This window comes from Ursus americanus, chromosome 15 (assembly GCF_024610735.1).
Source record: "Ursus americanus isolate L20-20 chromosome 15, mUrsAme1.1.p, whole genome shotgun sequence".
Classification (NCBI taxonomy): Eukaryota; Metazoa; Chordata; class Mammalia; order Carnivora; family Ursidae; genus Ursus; species Ursus americanus.
The window spans coordinates 19,599,952-19,621,407 of record NC_142141.1 but is presented as its reverse complement, the minus strand read 5'-3'; the positions used below and the strand labels follow the sequence as shown (position 1 = coordinate 19,621,407).

At 39.3% G+C, this 21,456-nt stretch overlaps 1 protein-coding gene across 2 annotated transcripts in view; it reads left to right on the top strand.

Annotated features, from left to right (window-relative positions):
• SGCD (sarcoglycan delta) overlaps positions 1-21,456 on the top strand; it is a 904,357-nt gene that overhangs the window by 285,088 nt on the left and 597,813 nt on the right. Inside the window, exon 1 of one of the 2 annotated variants that reach the window (XM_045791977.2) lies at positions 18,192-18,212. The exons of the other annotated variant lie outside the window; for it this stretch is intronic. The gene's annotated coding sequence lies outside the window, so the exon portion shown is untranslated. Of the gene's footprint in view, positions 1-18,191; positions 18,213-21,456 lie in introns of those variants that run through there. 2 annotated transcript variants of the gene reach the window in all.

Here is a 21,456-nt window from a genome sequence, read left to right as displayed (position 1 = left end):
GATTGCTTTTAAGTCCATTCAAAACCAAGTCAGTTCCAGAGGTCTCTTACTGATGTCTTCTAGTACAATAAACTGATTTTTGAAACAAAACAGGGTCCTTAGAACACTTTCATCTTTCATATATTTTAATCTCCCTTCTTTCACAGTGAGAACCCTGATCCCATCATTAACACATTCACTAATTTGCTCAGTTCTACAATCCACACAAAGTTAGTTTCAGAACCATACCTCTAAAACAAACCTTCTAAAAAGAGTTCAATATTTAATAGCAGTTATTTTCTTTTCTTTTCACTGAGTTGAAGATGTATGTCAAAGTACTGTGTTGAAAATTTACCTGAATTTGTTTTCTTTGTTCTCTTCAGTGTTGTTATTCATTTAAAATGCAGTGGGGTTCATTTATTTCTATTTGTGTTTTAGTTTTAGTGTTTGATTTCCATTCTTGTTGATTTAATTTTATTTTTTTTTTGCATATGTAGAATATTAACAAGATTCTAAAAGTCAAAAGTGTACCAGAAAAGAAATAGTTTTTTGAAGGGTCTCTCTATCCCTTATCTCTTCTTAGCTGTAGCCCCTCCCCAGCCCTTGATAGGGAACCAGTTTGATTGGTTTCTGATTTATTCTTCCTCTATATATAGAGATTCATGTATATATTCTTATTGTCCTTTGTTTCTTACACAAAAGTAGCAAATTATTTATAATCTCTTTTACTTTGCTCTGTTTACTGAAATGTATCTTGATAATTATTCTCCGTGCAATTCATGGAGACCTTCCTTCATCTTCGTATTGGATATTGTGTTCCCCATTTGTGTATGTACCATAGTTTATTCAACTAATCACCTCTATGGGCGCTTAAGATAACTGTCAGTATTTTGCAATTACACATAATGCTGTAGTGAATGACCTTGTGCATATATGCTCTTGTATTGTTGGAGGTGTTTGTTTGGGTGTATTTTCGGGTATGTGATGGCTGGATCGAATAACAAAAGCATATAGAGTTTTATAATACGTGTGCATAGTCTCCTCTGATGGGGTGATAACTGCATTTCCACCGTCAGTATATAAGAGGGACTCTTTTCCCATGGCCTTACCAGTAAACTATACTGTCACACTTCAAATTTTTGCCACTCTTATGGTTAAGAAATTTGCATTTCTCTTATTAAAAGTGAAATTGAACATCTTTTTATATGGCTAAAAATCATTTTGAAATCTTCTTGTAAAATATCTTTTGCTTTCTCTATAAAATATTTTTTCATTTCCTCAATTTTTTCTTCTATAAGAAGTTTATTTGGTAAATAATCTAATTTTAGAAGTAGAAAAGAAATACTCTCTGATTTTTTCCCAAATTAGCGTTGACACTTTAAATAAATGTTATTAATATTTCCTCAATGTTTGAAAATTATAAATGTTCATAGTAATGGGGTATTATTGCAAATACTTTCTCCTAATTTTTTATTTGTGTTTTCACATTGCTTAGAATGGTTCTGTTTTTGCATGAGAAAAATATTCCCAGTTTTATTGAGATATAATTGACACATGAAAACTTTATTTTATGTACTCAAATGCACCAATCTCTCTTTTTTTTAATTGAAGTATAGTTGATACACAATGTTGTGTTAAACACAGTTCTCTGTGTTTATGGGTCTGTTTCTACCTTTTGTTTTGTTCGTTTCATTTTTTTAGGTTCCACATGTAAGTGAAATCATAAGGCATTTCTCTTTCACTGTCTGACTTATTTCACTTAGCATAATACCCTCCAGGTCCATCCATGTTGTCACAAATGGCAAGATCTCATCCATTTTTATGGTTGAGTGATATTCCATTGTGTGTATGTGTGTGTGTGTGTGTGTGTGTGTGTGTGTGTACGTGTAGGTTGTTTCCATATCGTGGCTATTGTAAATAATGCTGCAATAAACATAGGGGTACAGATATCTTTCCAAATTAATGTTTTTGTTCCCTTCGGGTAAATACTCAGTAGTGGCATTCTTGGATCTTATGATATTCCTATTTTTGATTTTTTGAGGAACCTCTGTATTGTTTTCCATAGTGGCTGTATCAGTTCACATTCCCACCAACAGTGCACGAGGGTTACTTTTTCTCCACATCCTCTCCAACACTTGTTACTTCTTGTCTTTTTGATACTAGCCATTCATATCTCCTTGTGGTTTTGATTTGCATTCACCTAGTCAATGTTGGACACAAAGCTAAAGTTTAAAGATTTAAAACTCTTTAACATCAGGAAGACTCGGATATGTATAATTTTGTATCTCATAGCAAATTCCCTTTTTATGGATTTACTTCAGCATTCATATGCAGACATTCCCCCCCCCCTTTTTTCTTTGGTCGCCAAAGCACTGATGGCAATTTCCCTAGTGGTAATAGATAAATAGAAAACGTAAATCTTAGCAGTTGATGCTCCATAATATTTCCAAGAGTTTCATCAAGTTGTAACCATGTAATTTCATTTACCTATAATTCAAAGGTTCATTGTCTTTTTTATGGGAAGAAAATCTGTCAGACAGGGAAATACATAATGCCCACAGAGAGACATTAAATTTTTCACTGTAAAGGCAAAATACTGCATATTAATCCATCACCTATTTCCCTAGCTCATCCTCATTTGACACGTTTAATGAAAATCACTGATGGCTCCTGGTATCATAAACTAATCTTTAAAACAAAACAGAGAAGTTATAATACTTGCATATTTCACATTGAAAGAGTGATGAAAACTTCACTTGAGACATTTATTTTGTGATTTCAATAAGCATAGTTAAAATTTTAGCTAGGGAGCAGTAAATCACCATATGGTCTGTTACTTCTAGGCTCGGACTCGGAACCTTGGATGTTGACAGAATTAACATATTAATTTGAGCTTTTCCTGGATGTTTCAGTTTAACTTTTGATATTTTTTCCCCAAAGACTTAAAAAAAGGCTTTCATTTAAAATGCATTACTTAGGGAGCTCTTTTAATGATCTCACTTCCTTTCATTAAACGGGCAAAATCACATTTCTTTGAAAAATGATATCTGCCCAGAATTTGATTATTGAACGGAGATCAGTAATTTTTCGATGTGTGGAGCATCTGTCGGGAATTTTGGAAAGGAATTGGCGACACCGTTCACGTGACTGATTTCTTATGAAAGCAGCAAAAACATTCTATCGGGGAGTAAAGCTGAAGCTGTATCCAGTTGTAAAATGCAGGGGAAAGCCCGGGCAACTTGTGGTAGCCTCCTAAATGCCGGACTTCATGCTTTGCTCCCTCCACACTCCTCACCCCGTACCCCTCCACGTGACCATCCCTAATGTGCATTTCTGATCCTCTCATTCCTTTCTTCCCAAATCTTGGTAACATCCCAACACCTACTAGACGAAAGTCCAGATGCCTAGATCTGCCACTTAAAATCCTACACAGTCAGCCTGATTCTTGTCTGCAATCTCACATCCTGCCGCTGGTGCATCTTCTCTGACTCCTTGCCTCTGGGAGCTGCAAACCCTTACCTCTCCTTGTGCCTGTCCACCTCCAAGCCCATGTGCCCACTCTCTCCTTAGCCCCCAATTCATTCCCTTCTCAAGTTTTCCATCTCCAATTCCCCCGAGTCCCCTGCAAAATAGTCCCTGACTTTTCCGACTAGATGTGACCTACTCTGTGTGCCTATTTTTGTATTTTTTCATTGACATGAGGATTTATGTTGTACATAGTATTTTATGCTTTACTCTTTCCATTTAATACTGTTTAATTATCAACTGAGCACGTATACCTCTTCCTCATTTTTTAATATGCATGTCTTTATTCAATGATTTTCGAGAATAAACGAGGAATGCTATTCCTTTTTTCTCCTTAATTAAAGATGAAACTAAAGCCTTAGAGAAAATTGAGGGAGCTGAGAAGAAGGCTGCACTGTTCCTTAGTTTTTAAGAGCTCGCTTCATATTTTTAACAGCCACATTCTAACAGATCACATGGGCACGCCATAATTTAATTAACTGATCCAATCGTGATGGTTATGTTAGTTGTTCCTACTTGTGGTGTTTTCAAAAAACTCATTAAAAATAGCATCTATTACAAATACTCTTAACTGTGTATATTGGAGAACTTTTGCAAGGGTTATCAGTAGGATTAATTCCTGGCAGTGAGATTGTTGTCTGTCTTGAATTATAATATAATGATTCGTAGTGGTGTCTCTTTACCACCATCCCTTTCCCCAGAGGACTGTTGGCTTCGTGACTATAGCGTGAATCACCATCATTGTCATCATCGCGCATTTATTGATCAGGCTTTAGGCAGAATGCTTTTTTTTTTTAAGATTTTATTTATTTATTTTGACAGAGATAGAGACAGCCAGTGAGAGAGGGAACACAAGCAGGGGGAGTGGGAGAGGAAGAAGCAGGCTCAAAGCGGAGGAGCCTGATGTGGGGCTCGATCCCATAACGCCAGGATCACACCCTGAGCCGAAGGCAGCCACTTAACCGCTGTGCCACCCAGGCACCCCTAGGCAGAATGCTTTATAGATGTTTGTCATTCCATCCTCAGAACAACCCGATGGTGTTGGCGATTGCTATTTTCTTTCTTTCTTTCTTTTTTTTTAAATGTTTTTTTATTACATTATGTTAGTCACCATACAGTACATCCCTGGTTTCTGATGCAAGGTTCGATGATTCATTAGTTGCGTATAACACCCAGTGCACCATGCAACACGTGTCCTCCTTACTACCCATCACCAGCCTATCCCATTCCCCCACCCCCCTCCCCTCTGAAGCCCTCAGTTTGTTTCTCAGAGTCCATAGTCTCCCATGCTTCACTCCCCCTTCTATTTTCATTCCATGGATGAGGAGACTAAAGCTTCAAGAAGTGAAGTTCCTTGCAAAAGGAGGTTGTATTTGAACTGGTTCGGGAGGCTGCCTGTGGACTCCCTCGTAACCATAGCACGCTCCTCCACGCAGCCGGTCCTCCGACATGTGTGCTCAGTGATTATGCCTGAAACAGAGCAAAAGGCAAACTTGCACAAAAAAGAAAACAAACGTTGTTCATATAAAGAAAAAGCATTTCTGCCTTCAGCCACAAATTGTTCTAGCAGTTCTATTGGTTATTTTCCTTGAGGGCATTTATCTTCTGGAAGAAATCACTTAAAAAAATTTGTTTTGTGTTTGGTTAATACCCGTGGTTCCATGAGTACATCCCTGTATAAGCAGTTTATTTGTAAGTTTTTAAGAGCAATTCCAACTTTATTTTTTTTGATAGAAAAGCAGACAGAGAGAGGGAAGGCTTTTATGATTAAAAAGAAAAGTTTGACTAAGACATTCCTTCATTTCTAAAATATTTACCAAGCTTGTATTATGTGCCAGTGTTGTGCTACCAGTGGGAGGAACAACCAGGAGTGGAAGCATCTGGAACAAAAAGTAAAAGTTTAAATACACGTGCGGATGCACAAGGTGAACATGAGTACTTTTCAGCCATTATTCTGGAGTGTCAGGGGAAGCCTCCTCTGGTCACATGAGAGTGGCAATCTCATGTTCAAGGGGAGAGTGAGGCAGGTCTGGCTAATGTGAGTGTGGTGGGTTAGAGGTGGCCGCGCAGAGGGAGGCTGGACACCTGGAACAGCAGGAACAGCATGCACAAAGGCCCTGTGTGGGGTCTGGGCACATCTCAGGAGCCAGAGGAAGGCATGCGATCTCAGTACTAAGGGTGAGAAGAGTGGTACAAGGAGAGGCTGCCTTTGGGCACTGCGGGCAATGACTTTTAATACAGTAGCTTATAACTGACGTGTAATTCACATACCATAAGTTTTGCCCATTTAAAATGTACATTTCGATGGTTTACAGAGTTGTGCAGTCATCACCTAGGTCAATGCCAGAGTATTTTCATTACCCCAGAAGGAAACCCGGTACTCATTGCTTGTCATTCCCCATTCCTATCTACTTACTCCCCCATCCCCTTGCCACCACTAACATACTTTCTTTCTCTATGGACTTCCCTGCTTTGAACATTCCATATAAATGGAATCATGCAGGATGCGACCTTTGTGTCTGGCTTCTTTTACATGGCATCATGTTTTCAAGATTCAGCTTGTATCGTACTTCTTCTCTTTATATTTTTGCCAAATAATTCCTGAATTTTATTTCCAAATAAATGTTTGTGATGTTTTGTCTTTGTTGTTGTATAATGATTTCAGCAGCTTCTAAAATATCTCAGAGACCTGAAGTCCTAAAACAAGCTCACCTTGAAGATAGTCGAAACATGAAATTATATGCCAGTTATTAATTGTTATTCTTCAAACATTTAAATATCATGCAATAGAATTATTGCAAATGGCCAACTGTGACCTCTATGATAGGATAATACATATTTTCTCCTTTGAAGAAGTAATAACTCCAGCATTTTCAATGCTTAATTTTTGCAGTCTTATCAGAGAATGTAAACATGACACATTTTATAACTTCAATGAAAGAACTAGGGTTTACATAGAATTGGTATACTTACTCAATAATGGATAGGAATTTGTTTTAGGGACAGTCTGTAGGGAACTTTCGTGGACAACACTGGAAACCTATTCTTATTGGAAGAAATAAGTGGAATAAAGTTACCTTCTAGTAAATGTTTTTAATTGTTTTAAAACATAATACTATCATCTTGCCGGGTTTTTTTTATTTCCTCCATTTTGTTTTGTTTGTTTTGTTTTGTTTGGTCATGCCAAAATAAAAAGATGGAGGTAGAATCAGACAGTAATTACTTTTCTTTTCTTGGTATATGAAAAACTCACTCTGGAAAATAATCTTCTGCTGTCAGATTACTATGAATTGCACAGTGAAAATAACAGTACAACAGTATACTTTGCCACCTCAGCTGTCGCTTCTTTATTCCTTGGCTAAAAAGCTCATCTTTTTTCCGCTAAGCGCAGCCTAGTGGGAAGAGCACACACCTAGGAAGAGCCAGGGAAAAATAGAATTTGATTTATGACTCTTTGCCCACACACTGTGGGGCTTGGGCAAGTGGCTTAAACTCTCTGTGCCTCCACTTCCTCACCTGTGAATTAGGAATGATGATGTCTCTATCACGGATTCTGGGAAGGACCAAATTAGATAACATCTGTAAGCAAGCAGTAGTGTGCCTGGCGCACAGTAGGAACTCACAAAAGGGCAGTTATTAAATAAGGAAGATTTTGACTCCACAGAACACAAGATTAATATTCTTGTCACCCAACCAACCAAGTATTAAAATTAGAGTGAAAATTGAAGTATTACAAGTAAAATTAGAATATGAGCTCCAAGAGGCCAGGAACTATTCTGCTTTGTTAAATGCAGCCTACAGTTGAGCTCTGAGTAGGTATCTCAGTAAGTATCACAGAAATCAACGAGTCGTGCATCTACTATGTTTCAGGCTCTGTGGTTGGTTAGCACTGTGGATGATGTAATAAAATGGCCTAGCACCCAGTCACTATTCTCAAGCTCCTCGGAATACAAGTTTGAGTAGTAGTGGCTAGGCTCCTTTAGGGATTGAGATTGAGATCAAGTTACCCAGAGGAAGTGTGAGAACATTCAGGCAGCTGCTGAGAGATGCCCAGTAAGGGGCCACGGAGACCTGGGCCATCATTCGGGATGCACACTGTATCTTTAACTGTCTAACAAGGTGGACTTTTTAAGGGGCTTTGCCATACTCATGTCTTCTGTCTTCATCTCAGCTTCCACTCTGATGGAGATTGCTTCTTCTGTTGATATCACTTACTTGGCTATCTTTCTGACTTAGAAGCCTCTCAAAAGAGAAGGTCTAGCTAGCTTTTGGGTTAGAATCTAGTATAGAACATCCCTATAGGAAGGGTCTTTGGGACAGGTCCCCTGTGATTTGCTGCTAACTTTGGCTTCCCCAGTGATCATGACTCAATCAGCTGTGGCCAACGTGGGGGGCTCTGGGTTCCAAGCATGGCAACCTGAGTTTTGGGAGGTGTAGGAGGCCTAGACATTTCCAGGCTTTTCTCTGCAGACGTGAATGGATAGCTATCAGTACAGCATAATTTGAGCTAAATGTCAAGAGACTGAGACAGGCGATACATGCCTCGTAGAGAAGATAAGGGTAAGGAATCAGGGAAGAAGGGGGTAGAGTGTAAATCGCAAACTGCATCTCATGCCATGTGGTGTCCTCAGGATGTGGTCAATAAATGTTTGCCAAGTGAATTGTTGAAGGAAGAGACATTCAGGCTACAGCATTGAGAGCGTTAGTAGAGGAGAAAGAAGCAAAGAGATTTGAGATTTGAGATTTCCAACCTACTTGACTGATTTTTAGTACCTCTCTTCCACTTTTGAATGGGTGGCTGGATTCTCCCTTTAATCTCTCTTGCAGATTGAGGTATATTTGTTGGTTAAAGAATCTCAAAATGGGAAAACTGTTTTAGATGGCATAGTGATTATCAACGTGTTTCCCTGTAAGAAGTTTTCTGTGTAATATTCATTATTTTTATGAGAATAAGGAACTCTGTGTTCCAATGAATTTGGAAAAAAATACTAGGCTAAGCTATGCAGTGGTAACAAGTTAATCCCCACATATCAGCTAAACTTGGAAAATGTTTCTTTCTTACTTATGGAAAATCCAGCATATCTGGAGGGCTTTCTGGGGAAGCTAGCTTCTGTGTTGACTTAGAAGTCCGTAGCACTCCTATCTCATGGTTCTGACATTGTCATAGCATGGTATTCTGGATCTCCTCATAGGAATTTAGGTAGCTGGACGGTGACGTGGGAGCTTTCCCGTACCTCAGCTTGGACGGCACAACCAAGCACATTTCATTGCTTGGAACTAGTCCGAGGGCATTGCCTAATGGCAAGGGGCCGAGAACCTTTCTTTATCCGGGAAAGGTCGGAAAACCCACGTGTGAATGAGTGCTATCAATGTCTACTGTTCTGAGTCAAATTGTGTCATATTTTCATAACTGCAGGGAGGTTTATTCTTTCTTGGAGCTTTGAAGTGGTAACCTACCTTACCCATCTTCAAGATGGGTTCATTCTTGGCAGTTTTTCCCAAATTCATTTGCACATAGAACTCTTCCTTCACGGAGCACCTTGCAACACTGCTCTTCCATGGAACATACTTTGAGCAACATTGCAGTGGATAATTTATACATGTCCTTTGTCACTGCTGCTATGAGCATCAGTTCTCCTCATCTCCCTTGTGATGGTCGTATTTGTAAACCTTTAATGTCATGGAAATTACTCTACGTGTGCTACTTGCTATAAAATTCTTAGCCCGATCTCAATGTCTGCAAAGAGAACATTTGAAAAGGCAAAAGCAAACTGTGATTACTGGCAGAAGTGATTACTGGGTCGGTGACAAGGAAAGAATTGCTGTCTGCTGGTAATTTTGTTCATGTTGTTTTAACAGCCCACTGACCCTTTATTTTAGAAGGATAGGAGATGAAAATATTATCACTCCTGTGAAATAACAGCTGTCACCGAGTCTCTTTGAACAGCTAAGTGACATCATCATCTATAAAGTAAATAGTGGAGACGGTGGCTCTAGTCAGCTGTTGTTAGATCAAATTTGGTGGGGCTTTCAATTCATCCAAGAACAGTTGCTGAATTCCTGATAAATCAAAGGTCCATCGCTGGGCTCTGGGGAGGGCCCAAAGAAATATATAACTTAGTTTTGTGTGTGGTAAGCAGCAGTGAATACTTATTGCTAGATAGATAGTAAGTATCAGTCAGCAGCTGTTTACTGAGGATCTACTCTGTGCCCCAAATTGTAGTAAACTCTAGGAATATGTTAGGGAGCAAGAAATAGAAATGGTGGTAATTTTCATAAGGGTTACAGTTTATTAGAGACACATATTAGTCAAATAATCACAAGTGTATAAAAATAACTTGAGATAAATGTTCTGGGTGAAAGGAAGGTCTGAAATCCCCAAACAAGCCTGATGGAGTCTAGGAGAGCAATATTTAGTCTGAGCTCCAAGGGTAAGGAGGAACCAGGAATCTCAGTGGTGGTGGCAAGCCCAGAATTCAAACTTACTACTTTGTGAAACTATACACTTTAAATTATGCAAATCTGTTCTTTTATATGAAAGAGTTTTTGAGCCTGCGCTATTCAAGGACTTTGTCCTTGCAAAGACCTAAATGAAATCAATTAAGTTCACTCATGGGCCTCTGGGTGGTATCAAGCCCAAATCACAACGAATTCCGAGAATAATGCTACCATGTCCTCCCTAATACCTGGGTTCTGTTAGCGTTCCCACAGTAACCTACCTGAAGGGACATTTGCAAGAGGGTCCATGCGTAGTGGAATATGGCTCTTTGGGAAGAATCTGACTGATGGTTTAGACCAGAGTTTGGCAAACTTTTTTTTTTTTTTTTAAGGCCAGATAATAAACATTTTAGACTGCTTGTCACATGGCCATGACTTAACTCTGCCACTGTAGTGTAAAAACAGTGCTAGTACATAAATGAATTGGTGTGGCTGCCAATAAACCTTTATTTGTAAAATCAAGTGGCCAGCTGAATTTGGCTCATGGGTCATAGTTTGCAGACCAGTAGCTTAATCTACAATCCATGTATTCTGGATTTTATCTGCTGTCGACCAGTGGGAATTTTTCCTGAAATGAAGAAAGGCATTTTGGTGATATCCCTTTGGTATTTCAAGCAGGTCAGCAATGCAATGCAATTTTAGGAACATCAGAAAAGATTTTGGTGCTTTCCATCAAAAATAATCTTTATTCATTCACATGCGATGTTTCAACCCCCCCCCCTCCAGTGCATTATCTATTTTAAGTATTCAAATCCAAGTTGGACACCAAGTTTGCTGAAAGGGAGGTATACTTTAAGATGGTTTAGCTTTAACACCGGGATATGAAGAAAGGCTTTAAGAATGAGTTTTGAATGAATGGCAAGGCTCTCTGAAGGCCTGTCCACCCTGGGTGAGATGAAATGGAATGTTGCCAGTAGGAGTATGGCTCCTGCTCCACAGCTTTTATGGGTCTGACACTGATTCCTATTTTACTAGTCTACGATGACAGTTAAATAGCAAATATCATGATTATAGTTATTTCAGCTTCTTCTTAGATGAGAAGGATCACGTTTCAAATTGCTATGCTTTCCCCATAAAACCTCACTCATGGTAGGTACACAATATGCTGAATATATATTTTAAAAATTAATAAATGAATGAATGAACAGTTAAGGGCAAAGGCTGTGCTACTTTTTTGGTCAATATTAGTCACTATTCAAAATTCAGGTGAAAAGAAATGGTTGTACTTGCTGACTAATATTTATGTATATATAAGTATTAACACATATAAGTATATATTTGATAACATAAACTTGGCTGTCGAGAAAGACAATGTATTTCTGCTTCCATTTCCTCTAACTCTGCTGTAATTTCTGGGTTCAGTGACTGTTGTTGACGGCCATGATGGCGGTATGAAGGATGGCGTGGAATGTGCACTGAGCCCAGAAATAGCCCATGAACATTGCTCTGTGAGTATTTTTTTTTCCCTAAAATCAACTGTTTTTTATGGTTTCCCTTTTTCTGTTAAAAAAAAAAAAGTACAAAATAACTTAGTAAATAGCATGTGCATTTTAGAGTCAGCCACAACTGAATTAAAATCTGATTCTTCCAATTACTGGCTGTGTGACTTTGGGCAAGTTATTTTTCCTCGAACATCTCCGGTTTTTTCATGTGTGAAACGATAGTAATCAGAATTTTTAGCTCATACCATTATTATGATGTTTCAATTAGAGAACTTGATGCTTTCCCTTAATGAGTGCTAAGAATGTAGTGATTCCGCCTACAATGTAGTAATTGCTCAACAAATATTTGCTATGATGATAATGACGGTGAGTTCTAGCAATCGGAATATTATTTTTTACTTTCTTAAGCTTCTGTACATAATGAAGGCGCTGGTACCAGGCGAGTCATTAAAATGTGCATACCTCATAAGATCTGAGAAAGTTATGGAGAATTTTTTTTCCTTGAAAGAGATTTAATATTTCATCTGAATCACAGGATAAAAATTTAATAATCCTCCTTCACAAGGAAGAGAATAAGGCATGACGCTGTCCCAAACCTACTTTAGCTTGTCAAAGAAAGACGGTCCGTGTTAATGCCACCCATCAGCAGGGCACAGCACTCAGCACAAAAGCCCAAGCTGTGTATACTGCTTGTTTAATTTACTTCACTATGTGTACACCAGAGGGAATTTGGAGGGAAGTTATAAAAAAAAAAAAAATCACATGTTTTCCCATAGCTTTTAGGCTGTTCTGATGTTTATTTTTACCGTGATTTAAGAATGAATTTATTAAGGCCACCATTTTCAACCTCATCATCTGCTGTGAATTCGAACACAGGCAGATTCTGCATTTGTAGTGTCTGGCATATTCTATGTTGGTTAAGCAGAGTGCTGTGCTAAAATGAATATGAAACAGAAGTAAGCGCAAATCCTGTCTAATGAACTAATATAAGCACGCTGGGGACGATGCAGGGAAAAGTCGAGTTAAGTGAGCAATTAACACTATTTAGGAACCCAGTGAAATGGTTATTTTCCAGTGACCAGGAAGCTCTAGTTCTTGGAATAGAATAGCCACTGATAAATAGCCACATACATGCAAACGTACGTACAGACATACATCCTTATAGTTGTCCTTTGTCATGCGTTCATCCCTTCAACGTGTATTCGCTGAGCCTGTTCTGCATGGCGACTATTGGAGACACTACAGTAACCGAAGCAGATGTGGTCTTTATCCTACTCTCTAGCTTGCCCTCTAGCACGCGAAGATGATTAGTGTCAGGAGAATGAAGTCCAGGGTTCTACAGACACATTTAGCTGCCAACTCAATTATCTTCTCCCAGAAATGAATTTAGAAGCCAGCTAGGGAATAATAAACAAGTGGGAGAAATAGAGAAGAGAACAAACAATGATCACTGAACTAACAAGAAGAACAAGGGATGGATTGTTTCCCGTTTCTGCCCGCTATCCACCTTCCATTCTAGATAGCTTGCTAGGGCTCTGCTTCTACTAACACAGAATTGTTTTTAGATTACATTTTGCACACACATACACACACACAGTTATATTTTTCACAATCTTTTGTTTATACTGTTTCCCTACCTGGAATGTTACACGTTGTTTTCTCTCTGTCCCCTAATCCTGTCCATTCATTAAAAAGCTCCTCTGTCCCCACGGAGCCTTAGCTAAGCACTCCCACCCTCATAGACCTCTCTTTTGACCTCCCAATTCCCCAAAATTGAAGAGAACATATCACACAATTTAGTGTTTAGTTACTACTTAATGTAACTAGTGCTTAACTACATTCTACCACATATTTTTAGTTTTCCATTCATTATACTATTATATGCTAAAAGAGTTCTTTTTCTCAATTAGGGCCTCTGGAGAGATTGGATGGGCAGTTGGGAGAGATGCACAGAGAAAGGAAAATAGGAATGAGGTTGACTACCTGTCTACGAGGAGCTCGATATCGATTAAGGGCCATAGGTCATATATGTAAATTACTACGGGTTGAATTGTGTTCCCCAAAAAGATAGGTTGAAGTCCTAACCTTCAGTATTAAAGGATGTGACCTTATTTGTAAATAGGGTCTCTGCAGACGTAATCAAGTTGAGATAAAGTTGTGTTGGATTCGAGTGGGACCTAATCACATATGACTGGTGTTCTTAGAAAAGGAGAATAGGATGCAGAAACATTAAGGAAATGCCATGTAACTATGGAGACAAAGATTGGAGTGATGTGTCTAATGAGCCAAGAAATGTCAAGAATTGCTGGCAACACCAAATACTAAGAGAAAAGACATGGCCCGGACAACACCTTGGTTTCAGACATCTTGTCTACAGAACTATGAGGGACTAACGGTGTGTGATTTCAAGCCGCTTGGTCTGTGGTGGTTTGTAATGGCAGCCTTAGGAAACTCGTATACACGATGATGATACCAAGGAAGAACATGAGGGGAAATGGGCCAGCTTAATGCTTTGGGTGTTCTGAGGAGAAAGCAGTCATCTCTAGGGGGTTGGTGGTGTACTGAACGACGTTTCATGGGTGGGCCCTGGGTCTTGAGGTTCAGCTGGGTATGAACATCTAAGGTAGGAAGAAAGTTGAGATTACATTACACTTTCAAGAATTGGTAGGAGTAAAGACACAGAAACATTAATAGAACATGGATTGCATCCAGAGAGAATTAGGTGCTTTAGTTGTGCTGGAGCATTTGTGTGAGTAGTGGAAATAGTGGCCGATGAACCTGGCAAAGGAGACTGAGCTTAGACCATACAGGGAAGAGCACCAGAGGCAGCATACGAAGATGTATCCCCATTTACTCAGTAGCTAGAGAGAATTATAGAGCAGAGAGGGACAGATGTACGTATGCTTTGGGAAGACGGATCTGACAGCAAAGGTTCTCAAGCTTGAGTATGCGCCACGACCCCTGGAGGGCTTGTTGTAACAGTTTATAGGGCTCCATCCTTAGAGTTTCTGATCCAGTGGCTCTGGGCGGGGCCCAAACATTTGCACTGCTAGCACGTTCTCAGGTAATCCTGATACTACTAGTCCAGGAACCACCCTTTGAGGACCCCTGGTGTAGAGAGATGGGAATTTGAAGAGACATTAAGGGCAGGAAACCCTTTGGAGCTTAAAGTAATGAGCAGACAAAAGATAAACATTAGCTGGAAGAGTGTCAGTAGGCATGAAGACGAGGCAAGAGATTTCTAGCAGGTGGGTCTTGAGCATTTCATTGAATGTAAAGGTTCAGGGAGACAGAAGGCAATCGTTTTAAAGCCTTGACTCTGAGAAGTTATTGTAATGCTCTCTTTTTGTTTCTTATGTGTTAGTCATTATTCCCACCAAATTAAAACATCCTGAGGATAACAACTATGTCATTTTGGCAGATTTATAGCATGCACACACACACACACACACACACACACACACACACACACACCATCTCTTTATATTTGGTATGATAATAACTAACGTTTATCAAATATATAATGTATGCCAGACACTTTGCATAGATTACCTATTTTAAGCATTACCACCATTCAATCAGTTGGGTATTGCTATTTGTTTTATATAGGAGGAAACCGAAGCTAAGAGAAGTTGAGTAACTTACCTAAAGTCACACAGGAACTAAAGGGCTCAACCAAGATTTGGACCAAGCTACCTGATTCCAGAGTCCATGTGCTAACCCCTGCATTATAGCACCTCATTAGCGACGAGCTAGGTGCCTAGTAGATGCTGGGTCATTATATCTATTTGTATTATATGACAATACATGGTCATAGAGGAAAATTAGATGATATAATAATAATAATTAAAATAATAATAAATTCATCTATAAATCCACTACCCAATAATAGACCCTGCTAACATGTTAGTATGTATCTTTTCAGATGTCTCTCTAAGCCTGCATATTTATACGTGTATGGATGACACTATACTGTGTATGCGGTTTTGTAACTCTTAAAAATTAGCAGCACCCTGAGCAATTTCCTCATCAATAAATATACTCCTATAATGTCAGTGTTAATGACAATTTATTTTTGTGCCATAATTTATTTACCTGTTTTCTCTAGATAGGCATCTAGAAATATGCTCTGATGAGGCTCATTCTGTCTATGAATAGATTCTTAATCTGAAGTGCACACCTTGGAACAGAGAGCTCTGAATTTTGTTGGAAGGGCTAAAAGTCATGCATTTGAATTCTCCCATTTATTAGGTCAGAGAGCCAAGGCCCAGGGAGGTTAAGTAGCTTTCCTACATTTACAAATTAGAATGAGAACTGTTATCTTGCCTGCCATCCATCCATCCATCCATCCATCCATCCATCCATCCATCCACCACCCAGTAAATATTAATGACTGTCTGGAACGTGCGAGGCACTATTCTGTGTACAGGGAATACAGCGGTGACCGAAACAGACCAAAGAGCCTTCCAGCATTGGAGCTGACATGATTGGGGGGTATGGCTAACCCAGGTTCTTTTTTATTGGCCAATGTTGCCAATTTTCGAGACTGCTTGGTTTCAAATCTCTTATCAAGGATGCCAGCTAAATAAAGCTGCTCAATGCTAGACGTGATCTTTTCCTCACTGAATGTCCACCGAGGGAAAGAGCTTGTGTAGTCTGCTGAAACACCCCCTTCTGGGGCATTTTTCATCCACTGCCCAGAGGTATTTAGGTATGCCCTACCAATTTTTAACAGTCCTTCTCTCCTACCCAACTCCTCACACTTGAAGAAACATAATTTGTTTCTCACAAAAGACCACAGTCAAGCTGAAAAATGCTTTCTTTTGTTTGTCCATGAGCGACCCGCCGCCTAGAGACGGGGATGGCAGAGCACATGCAGGTGTTTCTTTTTCCACGCTTTTCCAGCAGGAATAGAATTGGATGCAGAGCCCGGACCCAAGGGGTTTGCTCTACAATCTTTCTTTCCTTGCTCTGATGAACATTCCCTCCCCAAAAACCTTGTTGGAAGCATTTCATCAATTACCACATGTCTAGATTGGTACCCTTCGGTATAAGCTATAAAAAAAATAAATATTGACTCGTACATGGCATCAAGCCATGTAATTTGGAGTCAGAACACCTGGTTTCAGTTCCCCACTTTACCAAATACAGACATGGGCGTATTAACTTTTTTAAAGCTTGGTTTCTTCATCTGTCATAGAGGGCTAATCATACATAGTTTGTATAACTCTGAACTTTTTTTTTAAAACTCTGAACTTTTTAATAGTAGTGCCTACTATATTTAGTTATATCCTGTGTCACTTTGCTAGGTGACCAACTGTTCCACTTTGCCCAGATCTGAGGGAGTATATGGGGGATGCAAAAATTTCAGTGCTAAAACCAACAAAGTCCTGGGCAAGCCAGGGTGTGTTGGTCACCCTAAGTTAGGCAATAAACATTAGGAAACTGTTTAATGTGTAAAGTGTCAAGGTCATGAGCAATAAAGAAAAATGGAGAAACCATCTTTGATTGGGGGAGACTGAGCTATGACCACTAAATGCAACGAGATGACATGCATTGGGTCCTGGAACACAAAAGACGTGTTAGTGGAAGACGAATGAGATCTGCATAAAGTTTGTAGTGTCGTGGAAAGTACGCCAATGTTGATTTCTCAGTTTTCATGCATGGACCATGGTTATGTAAGATGTCGATATTAGGGGAAGCAGGGTAGGGTATATATAGGAATTCTGCCCTGTATCTGCAGGTTTTCTCCCCTGCTGGACCGCATGATTTGTGTGGCAGGGATGAGGTCTCCCTTGCTCTAAGCATACTGCCTGATGCATTGGAAGCACTTGATAAATATTTGTTGAATAAATGTAATGAAAATTAAATTAGAATGTCTAGTTCAGAGACTAGCATATCGTAAATGCTTAATAAATGTAAGCGACTTTTGTTATGTTCTTTCTGTGAGGCACTCTTTAGTCTCACATAGTTTATTGGCAACTTTTATTTTTCATGACTGCATTCTACATGTTTCCAGTGTAAATTTTATAAGGTAATTAGTAGGACATAATGGGTAGCATTAGATAACCATTCTGTTATTTGGGGGATTAAGAAACTTCAAAGGAATTGCTATCTTGAGGTTTTCCTGTGTGAGTCTTTCTGTTTGCTTTCCTACTTTGAAATGCTAATGTCAGGATTCCCTTTTGTCTTGTGCATCTTTTAATTTGAGTTTCAGTTCTACCAGTAATCAGTACAACTTATACCTGCTGTTAAAGCTTTATCAAAGCTGCTAAGCCGGTAAGTTTCTAAACCAGAAGAGTAGAGAGGGGTGACAATTTGGGTGGTTCTGTAAGAACAGAACAGAAATGCGATTTGCTTCTCTAGTAGTCTAATACAAGGAACTGCGAAGTGATTATTTCCTGTTGATTTCCATTGGGCATGTGTTCCCCGCTCATTAATAAACCCATCTTCGTTTTTGAAATAACATCCAAGGAACCCAACATGGTTATCTCGAAGCACAGCATTTTGGTGTGCAAAGTGTCTGAACCATGTCTAAGAATACTGGTAGTATAGTAAGGGGAATCATGTAAAGAAGTATTAGAACTCTAAGCAATACGCGTTTTAATAATTAAGAACGGGGAAGGTATTATTTATTCAGCATATAATTCATGCGGGGCATGATCATGTGCTTTGAGCTACATTATCTCACTTCATTCCCTTACAGGTGTTTGTGATGAGCTTTTCTTATCGCAAGTGGATGAGGACATGAAGGCTGAGAGAAATTAAGTAAGTTGTCCAAGTTTCCAGCGCTAGGCAGTCACAGAGTTGAGATTTGAACCTCACTGTGTTTGACTCTGAAGCACGTGTTTTTCCTGCTACATCATCCTGCAGTCATTAGTTTAATAAATATGTACCATGAATTTCTTTTTTCTGCTAAGATATTTGCAATGCTGGTGATTCTGGGGGAGAGCAAGACAAATACAGATCCTGCCCACATGTCATTTTAGTTTCCTGGAGTACCAGGAATTAATCATCCCACTCTGCAGAGTTTTATTTTGAAGACTGAGTGAGAGGTACAGTGCTTGATGTATAGAGAGAGTGCACAGTAGTTGTTAGCGGACATTATTGTTACTAGATTATAATGCAGATATGGAAGTATAAATTTTGTTAAGTGTTGTGAAGGAAAGGTACACGGAATTGTGAAAACATAGGGAGGAGGACCCGACTGAGTCTGGAAGGTAGGTGGAGGCTTTGCTGAGGAAGGTGTAAAAGGTGGTGGGGAGGAGAGTTATCTAGGCAGAAGGAGCAGCATGTGCAAAGGCCCTGAGGCAGGAGAGAACATTATATGTTTAAGGAAGTGAACGCAAGTGTGATGCAGCTTGTAAAAAAGGATGACTTGCAATAATTTTCTCCTCAATGTTTCCCTGACACCAGGCATTTCTCCAAGTCTTTGACTTCCCTTTTGGCACCTTCACAGTTCTCAGATCCTATTTCCTAACTCCGAAAGCAGGCATTTCTGCCCGTCAAATTTATCTAAAATGAAAGGTACCCATACAAACTTATTTAGAGACTTATCTTAAGGCACAAAGAAACCCTGCTTCTTTGTGTTCCATCGTTGCAGATTCCATCCATAGATTAGGTAGCAGGCTGATGGGTGCGATTTAAATTCAGGGAGACAGCTCTGTCTTGAAGAGAAGAGATAATTGGGAATGAGTCATTGTCTTTTTGAAAAGCAAACAGTGAGATCTAGAAAATTTTCAGACATAGACCTTGCACAGGCTAATTCCCTGCCAATGTAGATAGAGTATACTACCCAGAAAGGGATGTCCTGGGGGTATCAGAGACCAAAAATAATCATGTTAAAAGAAAACGTTTCTAAGGAACATAATACTTATCTTGTCGTTGTAGTAGACATATTGCGTCTGTAGTGGCTTCAGGGAACGGGGTGGGGGGGGATGCAGGAAATGACTAGAACAAATACTGTTTGAGGAGGGTTAATGATTAATGAGGCTCCTAAAAAGAAAACGAGATTGGACACAGAACTTACTGTGACTATCATATCTAAAGCTGCTTTCAGGTCTGATGTGCAGATTATGCTGGGCTCGGTCAAATGAAGAGGGTAGAGACCAGGAAAAATGACTTTTTAAATAAAGGTTAGAGCTGGTGGCGTGCTCAGAATCATATGATTCATGAGAGGGTATTCTTCCCCAAAAGTCAAATCCTGAGTCTAATCATGAGAAATCATTAGACAATCCCAGGGGGAGAGACATTCTACAAAATACCTGACCACTGCTTTTCAAAGGGTCAGGTCATGAGAGACAAGGGAAGACAGAGAAACTATCTTTGAGTTGGGGGAGACTAAGGAGATATAACAACTAAATGGAATGAGATGACTTGGATTGGGTCCTGGAGCACAAAAGAATTGTTAGTGAAAAACTAATGAAATCTGCATCAAGTTTGTAGTGTAGTGAAGGGTGTTATGCCAATATTGATTTATTAGTTTTCATACATATACCATGGTTATGTAAGATGTTGATATTAGGGGAAGCAGGGTAGAGTATAAACAGGAATTCTGGACTGTATCTGTAATTATTCTGTAAATCTAAAAATTACTTCAAAATACAAAGTTAAAAAAAATGTAGATGCACAAAAGCCACATGGCCAAAGGTCTCACATTACAGGTAAGGGGACTGAAACTTACAGAGGCCACATGTCCACTTAGAGCCACATGGCCAAAGGTCTCACATTACAGGTAAGGGGACTGAAACTTACAGAGGCCACATGTCCACTTAGAGCCACATGGCCAAAGGTCTCACATTACAGGTAAGGGGACTGAAACTTACAGAGGCCACATGTCCACTTAGAGCCTTACTTGGTTACTTCACTCTGTTGGACTTACAGAATATGGAGATAAGAAATATTTCCCACCCAGCGGGATCTATTCTGGGTTTCTACAAAAGGCTTGGAGGATTCTAAAGGGGTCTTTCCACCATACTACACATTGAGGCTCTTCTAATATTTTTTCTATCTATAGTTTTTACAAATGTACAAAATGGCATCTACTAGGTAAAAGGCCAGATCTTTAGTATGGTCTATTGAATGCTTCATCTTTGGCCTCAACACTTCCTCAGATTCACTGCTCTATAATCCAGCCATTGTAGTCTTCCTCCAAATGTATCATGTATTTTCCTGCCTCAAGACCCTTTTATCTGCCTGTAGATTGGCATCCCGGCCCCCATACACATAGTACTGGGATTCCATCTTTGGGTCACACCTTCCCCTAGGGAACCTTCCATTATGGTCTACTCTACCTCCTATTCCTGAGAAACAATTAATTCATCAAAATTTTTTTTTTCTCTACAGTATCCCGTGCCTCTCTAGTGAAGCAACCAACACATTTTGTCCTACATTGTTCATTTTTTTGCCCTCTACAATACCAGTATTAATATATACATTTGCAGCTGACAATGTTTATTCCCCCCCCTTTTTTTTAAGATTTATTAATTTTTTTGAGAGAAAGAGAGAAAGCATGCACGAGTTTGGAGGAAGGGGCAGAGGGAGAGAATATCCAAGCAGACTACTGCTGAGTGCAGAGCCTGACATGGGCCTTGATCTCAGAAGCCATGATATCAGGACCAGAGCATCTCAAATACTTTTCATTATTTTTAATCCTGGTATGCCTTCATCCCCACCCCTCAGTATCCTGAAACCAAAAATACATGCAAAGGAGTATGTTTGTTGGGGGAGTTTACTTTTTACGTGATAGTATTTAGGTACGTACATTTATCATGAATTCATGGCTAGATTCCAGGGCTCTACCAGAGTACAGGCACATGATAGACATGTAAACTATCTGTTTAATAAATACATTATGAGATCAAAACTAGACAATTGAAACAATTGTCTGAAAACCAACTGGGCAGTCAAGGAAAAGTAGTATTTGGAAATCCAACTTAACTAGATTAAAATAATCATCAGTTTTCTCCTTTCGGCCCTTACACCTTTTTTGGGTGTCCATTGAATCTCCTTT